The sequence below is a fragment of the Balaenoptera acutorostrata genome, chromosome 2 (assembly GCF_949987535.1).
Source record: "Balaenoptera acutorostrata chromosome 2, mBalAcu1.1, whole genome shotgun sequence".
Taxonomy (NCBI): Eukaryota; Metazoa; Chordata; class Mammalia; order Artiodactyla; family Balaenopteridae; genus Balaenoptera; species Balaenoptera acutorostrata.
In genome coordinates, this window is record NC_080065.1 from 16,143,442 (window position 1) to 16,158,811 (window position 15,370).

Here is a 15,370-nt window from a genome sequence, read left to right on the forward strand (position 1 = left end):
AGGCTGTAGTGGGACACATTCTTCACCATTGCTGTGGAAAAAAAACTAGACAGCTCCCTGCAGCTGGGTTTCATTGCGTGGCACAGATATCTTTAAGAAATGGCAGCCTTTTAGGAGCTATGGAGAAACGAAGTTGGGCAGGCTGTGCCGGAAGCACGGGTGAGCTGGTGACATTACTCCCAGCTAGGAAGATAATGGCATAAGGACACCTCTGGGCAGCAGAAGAGCCAGGCCTGCAGATATATAGAAAACATCTAACAATTGCACACAGTGGCTGACTGTGGTTTGTGTGATACCTGATGAATCCCACCACCTACCTCCCCTTAGTGGGAGGAAAGGACTTAGCGGGTATGAAAGTTCCCAAGTGTAAATCCAAAGTAAAATGGCATTCTCATTATTTGATACTTGAAAGAGGCAGAGAGAAAGACAGAGAGAGAGAGAGAGAGAGAGAGAGAGAGAAAACACGAGTTATAACACTATTCATTCTTAGGCATGAGAATTGGGTAATGGATAATTGATCTCTCTGCTCCTCCACATTTCCCAGCCTCCCTTGCCGTTGCACTTGGTTCTGGCCATTGAGATATGGACAGAAGTGATGTGTCACTTCTAAGCCTGGCCCATTAATATACCCCTCAAGATTCTTCAGCTCTCTCCTTTCTTGCCAAGGTGACTTGGGAAGATCAATGTGGCAGAGAGACAGGATGGGCCACTGGACCTGCCCTGGACTTCATGTATGCAAATTTAAACCTTTCGTGTGTTAAGCTCCTCAAACTTACCTGTTGTGGCAATTGGGGTTGATTACCTGGACAAATGTAAGTCCCAACCTCTATCATTGCTAAGGTGAGAGGATAGAATTGCCAAGCCCCTCTTTGAAACACGTCTTCAGAAAGGCATTTTATAACTATTCTCACCCTTCCCCCAACTTGGAGGTTGCCTTTTTCATTAGTTTTAAATTAATAGGGGTAAGGAGCTGGAAATAAGCACAATATATATTGCTCCAGTGGCCTCTAGTTTGGCTGAAGAATGGCTCTCTTATTTAGATTATACTAAGGAGTAAAAAATCATGCTCTCTATAATTCCAGAGTATATATGGACTAGTTAGAGAAACAAGATGCAATCAACTTGGAATCATTAGAAGAATCATTGTCAATTCCAAGGGACCCTTCCCTTATGTCAGGACTCATTCATATCATTAGCTTTCTATTTATGTGATATGAGGACAGAGATTTTGATCCTCTTAGGAATGACTTTTTTTTAATTGAAGTATAGTTGATGTACAATATTATGTTAGTTTCAGTACTACCTAATTATTTGACACTTGCATACATTGTGAAATGATCACCATGATAAGTTTAGTAACCATCTGTCCCCATAAAAAACTACTACAATATTATTGACCGTGTTTCTTACGCTGTGTATTACATCCCCGTGGCTTATTTATTTTGTACTAAAGATTTGTACCTCTTAATTCCCTTCACCTATTTCACCCCCAGTCCCATCCCCCGACCCTCTGGCAACCATCTATTTTTTCTCTGTCTCTATGAGTCTGTTTTCATTTTGTTTTGTTTGTTTGTTTTGTTTTTTAGATTCCACATATGAAATCACATGTTGTCTTTCTCTGTCTGACTTATTTCACTTATTTCACAATACCCTCTCGATCCATCCATGTTGTTGCAAATGGCAAGATTGCATTTTTTGTGGCTGAGTAATATTCCATTATTTATATATATAAATAATATATATGTGTGTGTGTGTATATATATATATAAAACATCTTCATCCATTCATCTATTGATAGACACTTAAGTTGCTTCCATACCTTGATTATTGTAAATAATGCTGCAATGAACACTGAAGTGCCTATTATCATTTCAAATTAGTGGTTTTGTTTAATTCAGGTAAACACCCAGAAGTGAAATTGTTGGATTATATGGCAGCTTTGTTTTCAATGTTTTGAGGAATCTCCATACTGTTTTCCATAGTGGCTGCCCCAATTTACAATCTCACTAACAGTGCAAGAGGGTTCTCTTTTTTCCACATCCTCGCCAACACTTATTTGTGGTCTTTTTGATGATAGCCATTCTGACAGGTGTGAGGTGGCACCTCATTGTGGTTTGATTTGCATTTTCCTTACCATGAGTGACGCTGAGCGTATTTCTTGTGTCTGTTGGCCACCTGTTTGTCTTTTTTGGAATATGTCTATTCAGGTCCTCTGCCCACTTTTTAATTACGTTGTTTGGTCTTTTTGATGTTGATTTGTATGAGATCTTCGTATATTTTGGATATTAACCCCTTATTGGTCATATCATTTACAAATATCTTCTCCCATTCAGTAGGTTACCTTTTCGTTTTGTTGATGGTTTTCACTGTGCAAGAGATTTTAAGTTTAATTAAGGTCCCATTTGTTTATTTTTGCATTTGTCTCACTTGCCTGAGGAGACAGATCCAAAAAAATACTGCTAAAACCAATGTCAAAGAGTATGCTGTTTATGTTTTCTTCTGACTTTTATCTTAAAATGAAGTTTTGTCTGTCAGTTATTAGCATTGCACTCTTTTCTCTGAGAGTATATGTCCATTTCTAACTCATTGACGACATATATTTCAGACATTATATTAGATCCTGAAACAAACCAATCATAGGGTTACATGTTTATCTCTGTACAACTTGATCTGGAAATGCATATTGACAGATATGTTTCCAATACACATTCTGTTCTAATGTCATTGGAGAAAGAATACATGTGTGAAGTAGAAAGATAAGGGGCAATTTATACATCAATAAGTAACATTTCCTCCACTCAAAAGCCACCTTCAGAAAACAGTAAATGCCCTTTGTATTTTGCTGCCATTTTCTTAAAGAAAAAAAAATCCATTACACTGAAACATGGTTCCCCTAATCAACGTTTGGAGCATGTAACTAGAGACAATAAGCTTAAAATAGGAAAGGGGAATAATTAAATAGCGGACTGTAAAAGTTTATTATACAATTAGTTACATGCACACGCTTGTTCATTTTTCATTCTAGACTACTGTTATAATTAGAAAAACTTTAAACACATAAAAAAGGAACAAAGTTATAAAACATGTAGTTCTGTTTACAACTCAATGATGACTAATTTAGATTATCAGATGGGTAATAAAATGGAAAGTTTCCAATAAATCAAAACATTTAACATCAATTAAAGTCTTCTTTATAGAGGTAGAAAATATAAAATTTTACTTATCAATCTTGTTTTCAATATCACAGCCTGAAGATATCATGTAACTTGCCCATTTAACTCTTGAATGAATCTCTTAAGAGATTTAAATTGGAATAAATATCACATCTTGAATTAGAATTATCAATGTTAATGTCTACTTAATTTCTGGCTTTAAAACTAATATAAGTCATGTTTTCATGATCCATATGGTATTATTTTTCTAAGGCAAGGCATTCAAAATTAATTATTTTACTTTAGTCCAGATTGTACGTAAACTGCTCACAAAAATATAGTTCTGATATCATCAAAAATCTATATTATAAATAAAATAAGATACTGCAAAGCAGACGGCGTAAGTTTAGCTATACATTGTTAGAGATATGATATTTAATCTCACTCTACCTGGAATTTTCTTATTTATATATATATTAGTTTTCCTGCCTATATCATTTATAATAAGTTATTCCCAGCTCTAAAACTGTGTTTTTTATTAAGATACAAAACATAATATGCACAGAAATGTGTTTAGATGTAAAACATTCACTTAAATGAAGCATTATTATATCATATTATTCAATAATAATTGCTTACATTTGTTTCAGACTCTTTGTATGCATATTAAATCTTCTCAACAAAATTAGGAAAATTCAGCGTAATTAACTCCAATTATAGGGGGGGAAATGAAAGTTTAAGGATTAAGAATATTGACCAAATTCACCCATCTAGAATTATAGAATTAAGTTCACATTTGATTATGATTAGTTCATTTGATTTGAGACATTCTGAAAAGAAGTTCAATACTTGAGACCTTATGTTTTCTCCACTGTCATTGTGTCAGAAACGCTATGTTGAAACTCAGTACCATTCCTACTTTATAAACACTTTTATGTATTGCAGGGGTGGAAAGCCCAGACTTCCTTGTCAGCCGGGTTCCATTTAGACTTTGCTGTTTAGAGGTTCTTGGTGAGATTTGGGAGTTAGAAGAAGAGAAGCTTCTATTCTCTAGTGGCAGATGTCTATAGAACGTTGCCAATGGCTTCTTGGTGATCTCTTAGAATCACCCGCTGCCATGCTGCTGGCATCTGAGCTCATCCAGTGCCTGCTTTCTGGGACCCCAGCATTCTGATCTCTGGCTAGTAGCAGCTTCCCTGATTTTCACTCCTCTGACTTTCCTGATGACTGTGCAAGCCTCTAATGCCTACGCATATCAACAATGGTTTCCAATTTCCTGACTGAAGCTCTTGGACAAAGAATTTGATACCAAAGTTTGATACAGATACAGAACCTCATAGATGGGAATCTGGAATTGGTTATCTGACTGGGTTAGATTTGAAGGCAGTAATTATCTCATTGCCAGTGAAACCTGGGCTTTTGGCAGTTCTCAGCATACAGAGACAAAACATTTGTTTAAAGTAACATCTGAAGACACTTGTAACTACATGACTATTGAAAGGAAGGACTTTGGAAGATGAAGTAGTTATTCCAATACAATATTATAGTGGAAATGATTGTTATACCGACTTTGGAATCATTTGATTGCTTCTTACTGCAGTGGAAAGGTGAGTCAGATAATGACAGGTTTATCGTTCAAAGAAGCAGAGAGTCTTAATAACTTTCCTAAAGATATTTCTCAGCTCTTACAGTCATAGAACCAAAGTATCCAAACACCAGGCTTAAGATTTGATCCTATAGGTCATAGAAATTAAACACCAATTGATTTCACTGTTTCATCAGGTCTCTTCTGTGAAAATTAGGGATTAGGCAAGAGTGAGATCCTGGGAACTGGAATGTATGGATTTTGTATGGATTCTAATGACTTTGAATATTTTGATTCCCCTGTTATTACTGAGCCTCCCTTTCTAGAAGCCAGGGCCACTGCCGAGCTGCTTCCTCAATCATTCCTCCCCTTCCTTGATGATCCTACAATGACTTCACCCGAGACCATCACGCACAAAGAGATGGGATTCTCCTCGCAGCCCACTCCCAATGTCTCTCCTGTCTCTAGCCCATAATTAGAGCCCAGTGACAAGGATTTGAGTACAAATTGAGAGCCAGCAGGAGATAGCATACACACCAAAAGAATTGTAAAATTTTTGCTAATTTATATTAAGGGTAACTCAGGGAATATGTGTGAGGAATGGATTCTAAGCCATTAAGACCAGGGAATAAGGAACATAACATTGATATAGGTCAAATTTATTCTTATTCATTGCACACACAAGTGTTTCTGGATTTATATGTGGTTCAAATAGCTGGGAATGACTCTTACAGTTTCATTGATTGATTGATTGACTGAAACCTAGACTCAGAGTCGTCCTACACTAAATGAAGTTGAGATATCAGAACTTCCTTGACACAGTGGAGAGGAAGGAACCTAAAGGCTTAAGGAGGCAGGAATGTTGGAATGAATTTATCATGTGCAATCAATTAATTAGCTCCCTTACCATGTGTCCCATGAGGATCCAGATAATAATTGTTTCCTAAAGACTTCGGAAAAATACACTGATGAGGAGAACAAAACATCCTTGAGGCTTTTAGTGAGTGCTCTTTACAAATCAGGGATGATGGTGGGAGATACTATCAAGGAAATGGCGCCATACTTAAAAAAATAAGGACATCCCAGAGTAACAGAAGCTTCTGGCTACACTCAAGCACCAGGAACAAATGGGGACTGTTACTGAAATTGGCTGCAAAGTTGGGGTGGTAATCAAAATGGTTTGATTTGCAAATTTTTTGGCAGTGGCTAATTGATTATGGTGTCTGTAAGGCTGAAAAACAAAACGGGAAGCCTGCTAAAGTGTTACTTAAAATATATAATCCAATAGAATCTAGGTCTTAATTCAACACAGTAGAAAGTGGTGCTGCACCCTCACCCCTAATCCATTCCCAGACGTGAATCAATTCATGGACCGAGAGTGCTTTGCTTAAAGGAAGGCCATGTTCTCTTGAGAGAAGACCCTGTGACACTGCCACATACGTTCAGTGTAAATCTGCCTTCTAACCTTCCTCACAAGATATTTGGTTTTTCAACACAGTGATTGTGCACTGAAAAATGGAGTTACCTGGACATTTGGAGATTTATTGGACAGTTTCCCTGAGATGAAATGGGAAACTGAAATTCAATTCTCTTCCACCTGTCAGAGAGGAGACTTATGGAGGTCCCAGTGGAACTGCAAAACCACGGAGGTTATTTTCCTTGTTCCTGAATACCTACTTGATTTAGACATAGTAAGTGACAGAATTCCTTCACAGAGACAGGGCTATTTTAGGAGGAAGTGACAATTGGAAACCTTACAACCACTATCAAAGCAAACAAAAGTCAACAACACATCCCTGGGGAGACTGCAAAGACTAATATCACCATCAAAGCATTGAAAGATGGCAGAGTTCAGTCTAACTACATCCCTCACTTAATTTCCCTAATTAGCCTGTGGAAAAAACAGATGGATCTTGGAGAATAAAGGGATTATTTTAAATGGAAGCTGATAGTCACTCTAATTACAGCAACTACTGGAACCTGGTATTCAGCTATTGATCTATAAAATGTTTTTTACGTACACTGACTCAGAAAATTCGAGGCAATTAGCTTTCACCTTATAGGAACAGTAGTACACTTTAACTGATCTATCTCAGAACTATGTCAGTTTTGTAGTTATCTGTCATAATCCAATCCACAAAATCATTGTGTCACTGTCCCACAACACATTAAGGTTGTCCACCCTACTGATGATAAAATCTAATGAGCAGGATGTAGGCAATACCATAGGTGCCTTGCTGAGACACTTGTATGACAGATGATGAGGGATAACCCCATTAAAATTCAGTGACCTGCCACCTTAGTGACTTTTTTAGTGGCATAGTGGTCTGGTCTGGTTGAGGTATCACATTCAATATGAAAGACAAGTTGCTGAACCTTTTACTCCTTATCCCTGAGAAAGAAATAAAATGCTTGGGAGCGTCTTTGGATTTTGGATACTATATTTGAGTGCGCTGCTCTGATGCATTTACTAAGCATTGCTCAAGGCTGCCAACTTGTCCAGACCACTCTGCCAACTGCAGCTTATGACCTATAGGTCCAATGGAACTTGAACTGTCTATGATGCAAACAGGAATGCTCTAAGGAGTCACTGGCACACTCCCATAGGAGACCCACTGTGAAGACTCCTAGGGCTTTAGAGCAAAAACATAAACTTGTTTGCACACAACTTTCTCCTTTTCAGAAACAATTCCTGGTTTGCTACTGGGCCCTCATAGGGACTAATTGTCTGATCACAGGAAACTCATGATCACATGACCGTGAAATAATGTATTTGATATATCAAGATGACTTGCTATATTATAGAATGCACCGAATGATGGGCCAGTATGGAAACACTTCAATTCAACTGGGAGCGACATACATACAAGATCAGTAGGTTCCGAAGGCTAAAAACTTTAATGTGCTGATCACTCAAATTCTCATGAAACCATTCCTAATGTATTGCTACCTCTCCCTCAACTCACACTACATCCTCATGTGGAGTTTCCTCTAACCAGCTGACTGAGGAATAAAATAACTGCTCTTGGTTTAAGCGGGTTCCAAGAGACATGCTAGCGCTGGTCATATTTGGACTGTTGCAGATTCATAGCTCCCTCAGGGGATGCCCTAAAAGGTAAAAGGGAAGAGAAATACTTTCAAAGAACTCCAGTCACCTTACTTTCCATTGTGCATGAGAGGAGAATGACCAGAGATAAAGATCTATACTAATTCATGGGTGATATCTAATAATCTGGCCAGATGGTCAAAGCTTTAGAAGGAATTAGGTGGCAAGAAGGTATAAGAATGGAGCTCTCAGAATGCACAGAAAGTATGAAAATATTTGTTTTCCATGGGAATGCTAATCAAAAGTTACTCACTGTGAATGTCAATCAGCATCTTTTCTCAACCACCTCAGTGCTTGCTCTATGGGTCCATGAACTAAACAGCAATGGCAATAGGACTGAGGTTATGAACGGGATCAAAACCTTGGGCTTCTTCTAACAAAGGAAGGCCTGGCCACGATCGATGCTGAGTGGCCAAACAGCAGAGAACAACACTGAACCTCTGATATGGTACCATTTTCCAGAGCAGCTAACCATCTGATATCAGGTTGATTACATTGGAACCCTTTTATTATGGAGTGGGTAGTGATATGTCCTCACTAGAATAGGTATTTCCTCTTGCTATGGATTAGCCTCCTTGCTGTAAATGCTTCTCCCTATACTATCATCTATAGATTAATGATGCTTTATTCACTATCATAATGATAATGCATTCACCACCCATGACCAAGGAATCAATTTCACAATAATAGAAACTAGCCTGAGAGGAAAATTGAATAGCCTATGGAAGACTCAGTTTTGCGCTGCCGGGTAGATACTACCTTGCAGAAGCTACACCAAATGCCTATACCTGTGTACATAATATGGTTCACTTTCTCCTTTAGTAGGAAATCACTGGAGTGGAAGTGGGCATGATTCTTCTCAATCTTCTCACTTAATAAACTTCTGTCAAAAGTTATGCTTCCTGTCTCCATAACTCGGGCTCTGCAGATTCTGAGATCTTGGTTCCTAAGAATGGAGAATTTCTACCAGGGAGCATATTTAACATGAAGCTCAGATTGCAACCCGGCCATATTGGATTTCCAATGTCATTGAAATAACAACAGAAAAAAGAAATACTGTACTGACTGGGATGACTAATCCTGATTATCAAGGGGAAATAGGACTGATGCTACCATAAGGAATGAAAAATGTACACGAAATGCAGGGATTATCTGAGTGTGTCTCTTAATACTTCCGATATTGTTAATGAAAAATCAGAGCTACCCAACTAATGGCTTGGACCAATCAGGAATGAAGTTTAGGGTTACTCTGCCCAGCAAAAGCCCATAACCGCCTCAATGCTGACTAGGAACAAAGTGAATATGAAATAGGTAATAGAAAAAGTAGGTTCTAAACCAATTATAGCGTTATGATCAGTCACAGAAAGGACTACAGTAATTTTGCTTATATTTTTGCTTGCTATATTATGTATATATTATATTAGCCAAGTTAATTTTCTCCTTCATCTTCTCCTACTAGTTTATGTAAGGAGTGTTGGTGGTTACATCTCTAGCTTAGTCTGCAAATTATAGGATATTAAATAGGGATTGTGACTGAGCTGAAAAAGAATGAATATCCAGAGATGGGTACAGTGACATTTGAATTTTCATGCCTTGCCTTTGGAGGGAGAGAGTGAGTACATCTTCATTAGACTGAGGGATGACTGCAGCAGGTCAGTGAAAAGAAAAACATCGTTGCTACTTGGAAATTTAAACACAGATATACGGAGAACCAACTAGATATTGTCTCTTGATATGTAGTATGATCCCTGTTCTTTTAAACTGTGTCTTGTAACATGGGGCTTGACAGTTTGGAAACTACGTTAACTAGATTTACTGGCCAATGGGGATTTGGTTTAAATTCTGCCAACAGAAGCCATTTGTGTGAGATTTGGAAGTGGAAAATACAGAGAAGACACTATTCTCCAGGAGCAGCTGGGCATCTGCAGATGGCAGATATGGGGTTTTGCCAGTGGCTGTCAGGTGTCCTTCTGCAATGCTGTGGGCAGCATACATCATTGGTGGAGGTTTATTTGGATTCTTCTACTTTCTGATTGTTTGACGTTATTTTTAGTTTCCTTGACCTTGCAATAATTGTGTAAGACCATAATTCTCTGTATTATACACCTTCCTGCTTAAAATACCTAGCAATAGTTTCTATTTTTCTGATCAAATCCTAATATATATATTGTATCTTTATTCCTATATTTGGCCATTGGCTACTACAAAGACTTTATAAGACTGTGTGGGGTTTCCCTGGTGGCGCAGTGGTTAAGAATCCGCCTGTCAATGCAGGGGATATGGGTTTGAGCCCTGGTCCAGGAAGATCTCACATGCCACAGAGCAACTAAGCTCATGCGCCACAACTACTGAGCCTGTGCTCTAGAGCCCGTGAGCCACAACTACTGAGCCCATGAGCCACAACTACTGAAGCCCGCACACCTAGAGCCCGTGCTCCGCAACAAAAGCCACCGCAATGAGAAGCCCGCGCACCATAACAAAGAGTAGCCCCCGCTCGCCGCGACTAGAGAAAGCCCGCACACAGCAACAAAGACCCAATGCAGCCAAAAATAAATGATAATAAATAAAATAAATATTTTTAAAATCTTATAAAAAAAGACTATGTGAGGTGAACAATGAAAATGTATTTCCAAATATATTTCAAAATGTACGTCTAAATAAGTGCTTACCTGCAGCATTGTCTTACAATACAAAGATAGCCCATAAATGGTATATTTAAATATACTGCACATTGTGAATTATAGCTCAAGTGGTTCAGTTATAATCAAAACAAAATAGATTTAATTGGTCTGCTTGAATATTTAGCCAACTCATATTTATTATGTTGGTGTCCCAAAATGTTACCCTGCTGAAGTTTCTGCCAATTTAACTTACTGTGAGTTTGCCAGCATAAATGGAAATAGAAGAACAGGTTTCGTTGTGGAAAATCATCACAGATCCAACCATATGCTTTTTGAAAACATTATTATTTTAAATTTATTTTTATCTTACTTGAACTGCCTATTCTTCTGTGTCACAAAGGGGAAAGGAAAGGAGAGTGATAGTTACTTTCAGCAAAGAAGACTGTATTTATTTTTTCTTTTAGTTAGACAAGCTAACTCTCCTCTGCGCCTTTTAGTCAAACTGCCTGGAAAAACTTTATATTTCTAATGGTGTGTCAGCGTTTTCTGAGTGACACTCTGCCGATTTAAAAGAAAGGAAAAAATATTTCTAGGATGGAAACCAAATATCTCAAAATGGAGTAGATTCATTATGGAAACTTTTTAAAAATAGTGTTTTAAAGAATATATTCATTTTTTTAAAACTGCCAAATAATTTATAATCAACCCAGTATATGTCTAGGCAAATTATTTCAAAACAGATGTTTGTTTGAAAAAAAGAAGAAAAGAAATATTGAAGATTCTCGAAAGACTTTAGGGGATGAAGTGCAAGCTCCTTGGTGTAGCCCACACTTTGAAAGCATCACTCCCCTCTACTGATGCTCCGTCACCCCGTGGCCTGGCACACGCCACAGCGTTTCCATGTGCGACCATTTGCTGCTCCCGGACATACCAACACTTTCAGCTCCTGCTTGAGCAACCCTTGGATCTGAATCCTGTTAGCCACCTGTACATGTCTTTAGTGGTTTATATGTGTCTTTTCAACTGGATTGAGTTCAGTAAGTGTAGAGAGTCTTTTATTCATTTGTGTATTAATGGTGCTTAGCAAATATAGCTCGTAGTTACCAACAAATGGTCGATAAATACATGAAATGAGTGAATGAATCATAGGATTTTAGATTTGGAAGGAATATTAGGGGTTTTACTGTCCAAATTCCATGTTTCACAAAAGGAAAATGAGGCTCAGTGAGGCTTTGGTTTGGTCAAACTCACACAGTAGAAAAGTAGCACTGCTGGTCATGAAACACAGTTACGTCAGCTCTCCATTCAGAGGCCTTTCTACCCTTTCACTCCTGGCTAATTTGGAATTTTACTTGGAGGGATTGTGGTCCATTGTTTAAATATTTCACTGTGATACTCCTAATATCCTTGGGGACATCATTCACATTTTAAAAATAATTGGAGAAAAGTACCTATAACTTCAGGCATTCAAATAGCTACAGTAGCCCTCTAGTTTTTCAGCTGCCTCTGTCTGTTAGTATTTCAACACTTTATGAAACAGTAGCACCATTGTGGCAATTATATAGTACCTCTATTATGGGTATAGATATTCTATATCTATATTTGACTTTTTATTATTAAGTTGTCAGAGTTCTTTATAAATTCTGGATACAAGTCTTTGTCAGAGAGATAGATGAAATATCTATCTATCTATCATCTATTTATCTATCTATCTAAAATTTCTACCCAGAATGTGAGAACATATTTTCATTATCTTCCTAGTATTTCTTGATGAGTAGAAATATTAAATTGTGATGAAGTCTAATTTTATCCATTTTTTAAATTTTTATGGTTAATACTTTCTGTGTCTGTAAATACTCTTTGCCTAGCCCCCAAATCATTAAGATATTCTTTGATGTTTTCTTTGAGAAATTTTATAGAGTTTGCTTTAAAGTTTAGGGCTATTTTCAACTTAAGTTAATTTTTTGTATGGTGTGAGGTAGGACTTGACCTTAATTGTTTTTTCATATATTCATCTAATTGTTGCAATATTATTTATTTATGGAAAAGTTTTTCTTTCCGTATTTAGTAGATTTGACATCATTCTTGAGAGTCAATTCATTATATATAAGTAAGTCTATTTCTGTACTCCCTATTTTGTATTGTTGATTGTATTGTCTATTGTCTTGGCAAACTCACTCTGTCTTGATTATTGTAGCTTTATGGTAAGTCTTTAAATCAAGTGGGCATAAGTCCTGCAGTTGTGTTCTTCTCTTTCAAGATAGCTTTTTGCTATTCTAGGTCCTTTTCATTTCCAAATAAATTTTAGAATCCGCTTGACAAATCACACCATGCAATTCATTGAATCTATAGATCAACGTCTGGACAAAAGACGTGAACAATATTACTTTCCAATCTAGGAACATGGATTTTTTTCTGCTCCTTCATTTAAATCTTCATTTCTCTCAGCAGTGTCTTGTTATTTTCATGAAAGAGATTATGCATCTTTTTTGCAAATTTATTCCTAAAAACAGGCATACCTTTGGAGATATTGCAGGTTTGGTTCCAGACCATCGCAAGACAGCAAACGCTGTGCTTGCTTCAGCAGCACATATGCTAAAATTGGAACAATACAGAGAAGATTAGCATGGCCCCTGTGCAAGGATGACACACAAATTCGTGAAGCGTTCCATATTTTTGAGAAACGTGAGCTCGCCAAACAAAGATTTCAGTGTAAATGTTGTCTTTACCAAATGAAGTTAAAGGAACAATTTATAGTTAAAGTTTGAATGGAAGAGCCTGCCATTGTTGTTCCACATCTTGTTGTTGCTGTTTACATTCTTTTCTTGAGCCTACATCTTCATAAGATTCTTGGCAGGTATATGTTGGACACTTCTGTTTCATGGTCAAGGCAAGATCAGAGGCCACGGATACTGACAGCTGATTTGTCTGTTTTCTTCTGTCTTTTTCCATGATTGTATCTACTGCCTCATCTTGATTTACAAGCAAAACCTAGAAAACCTACAAAAATAAGTGTTTTGTAGTTTATCTAGGAATAATACAGAAAATATTGCTGTCATTTTTGGTGAAGAAAATCAATTTGTATAGTTTATTTCAACCAAAATAAAAGGTGAATTTTGTTTTAAAAAAAAACAGCAAACATTGCAGTAAAGCAAGTCACACAAATTTTTTAGTTTCCCAGTGCATATAATGGTTATGTTTACACTATACTGAAGTCTATTCAATGTGCTATAGCGTATGTCTGAAAAAAAAAAAGGTACATACCTTAACTTAAAAAAAACTGTTGGAAAAATGGCTCCAATATACTTGCTTGACACAGGTTGCCACAAACCTTCAATTTGTAAAAAAAATGTAGTACAGGGACTTCCCTGGTGGCGCAGTGGTGAGACTCTGCTCCCAAAGCAGGGGGCCTGGGTTTGATCCCTGGTCAGGGAACTAGATCCCACATGCATGCCGCAACTAAGAGTTCGCAAGCCAAACCTAAGGAGCCCATGAGCGGCAACTAAGGAGCCCACCTGCTGCAACTAAGACCCAGCACTACCAAATAAATCAATAAATATATTTTTTTAAACATAGTACCTGGCAAGCTCAATAAAGTGAAGCACAATAAAATGAAGTATTCCTGTATTGTATTTTTGATGCTATATTTTTTAATTGAGAAGGCAAAATCCTACTATCTTATTTCAAGATTTCTTAGTCCCACTTGCATTCAAATAAATTGTAGAAAAAATTTTATTTGTTGGGCAGTATTTAAATCTTGGAATGTAATTCCACATTGATGTAACTATTACAAAATAGTAGTAACTACAATTATAAAATGGCATTTATTGATCCATGCTAGCTCATCAAAAAAATAATAGTAAAAATGAGTCATATACAATAAAATAATCTGTAGTAGTATTGAAATGCTTCTTCACTCTCCAGCTTAATTTATCTTTCTAAATTAACCATCGGATATTGGACTCTTAAGTACCATTCATGGTTAAGTGTACACTGCTTAATAGACCATGTGATGTAAAGATGTCAAACAGGATTGGTGGTGACAACAGAGGCTGCAGTTTAGTACAGAAGCCTACAGTTAACATACGACCTCTATCTAAGTAGAGTAACAAAGAATAGCTATGAAATCTGCAAAGGAAACTAGAAGAGACCAACAGAACAAAGAGGTAGCATGGGCCTAGGCACTGTGAGCTGGTTATGCATGCTTGCATTTCAGCAAAGGTGGGCAAGATAAAATTACTCACTATTTCCCTTATTTACTCAAAACAACAATATATTTCTATTCCCCGAATCTTGCCAATGGTCTCATTTCATTGCGCGTATCAAAATGTAAGAAATCAGTCCTAATAACAAAATGATCACATCTTCAGAAGAAATATACATAATGTATTCAGAATGCATATCAATGTATACTGGTGGCCTTCTCTTCATCATTCATGCTCCAGAATGTGTAAGGTGATTATATCCCTGGCATTTCCTCTTTTATATCAGATATGGGCTGTTTGAAAACTATTTCATTATCACCCTCTGTTTCATCCACTTGGCAATTTTCACTTCTCCATCAATGTTGATGTACAAAATGTTGTGTGGCCCTGGCTATCCATAATCATCTTTAGAGGGTCAGAATGCCTAAAACCTCTTTATCTTCCTTGATAAAACCTGGCAATCCATAGAGCTCTGATAATCAGTCCTTGAGAGATTTTTTTTTTCTTTTTCCATAAGACCAGCGAAGGAAGATCACAGTCTATTCCTAATTTAGCTCTTTCCTTCCTATTTTTTCTTGGTTTTTAAATTCCTTCTCCATTTTGAGCTTCTGTTTAAGTATTCACTTCTTCTTCTACTATTCCACTGGTAGTATATGATGTCTTTGAAAATAGAACATCCCAGTCTTTAAAAATTTCTTTGG

General features: G+C 37.1%; 1 non-coding gene across 1 annotated transcript; it reads left to right on the plus strand.

Moving 5' to 3' along the window:
• The first annotated feature begins 13,035 nt into the window (after positions 1–13,035).
• Positions 13,036–13,142, plus strand: LOC114238620 (U6 spliceosomal RNA). The gene has a single exon (XR_003623935.2). It is a non-coding gene; the product is annotated as a U6 spliceosomal RNA (small nuclear RNA).
• The last annotated feature ends 2,228 nt before the right edge of the window (positions 13,143–15,370 follow it).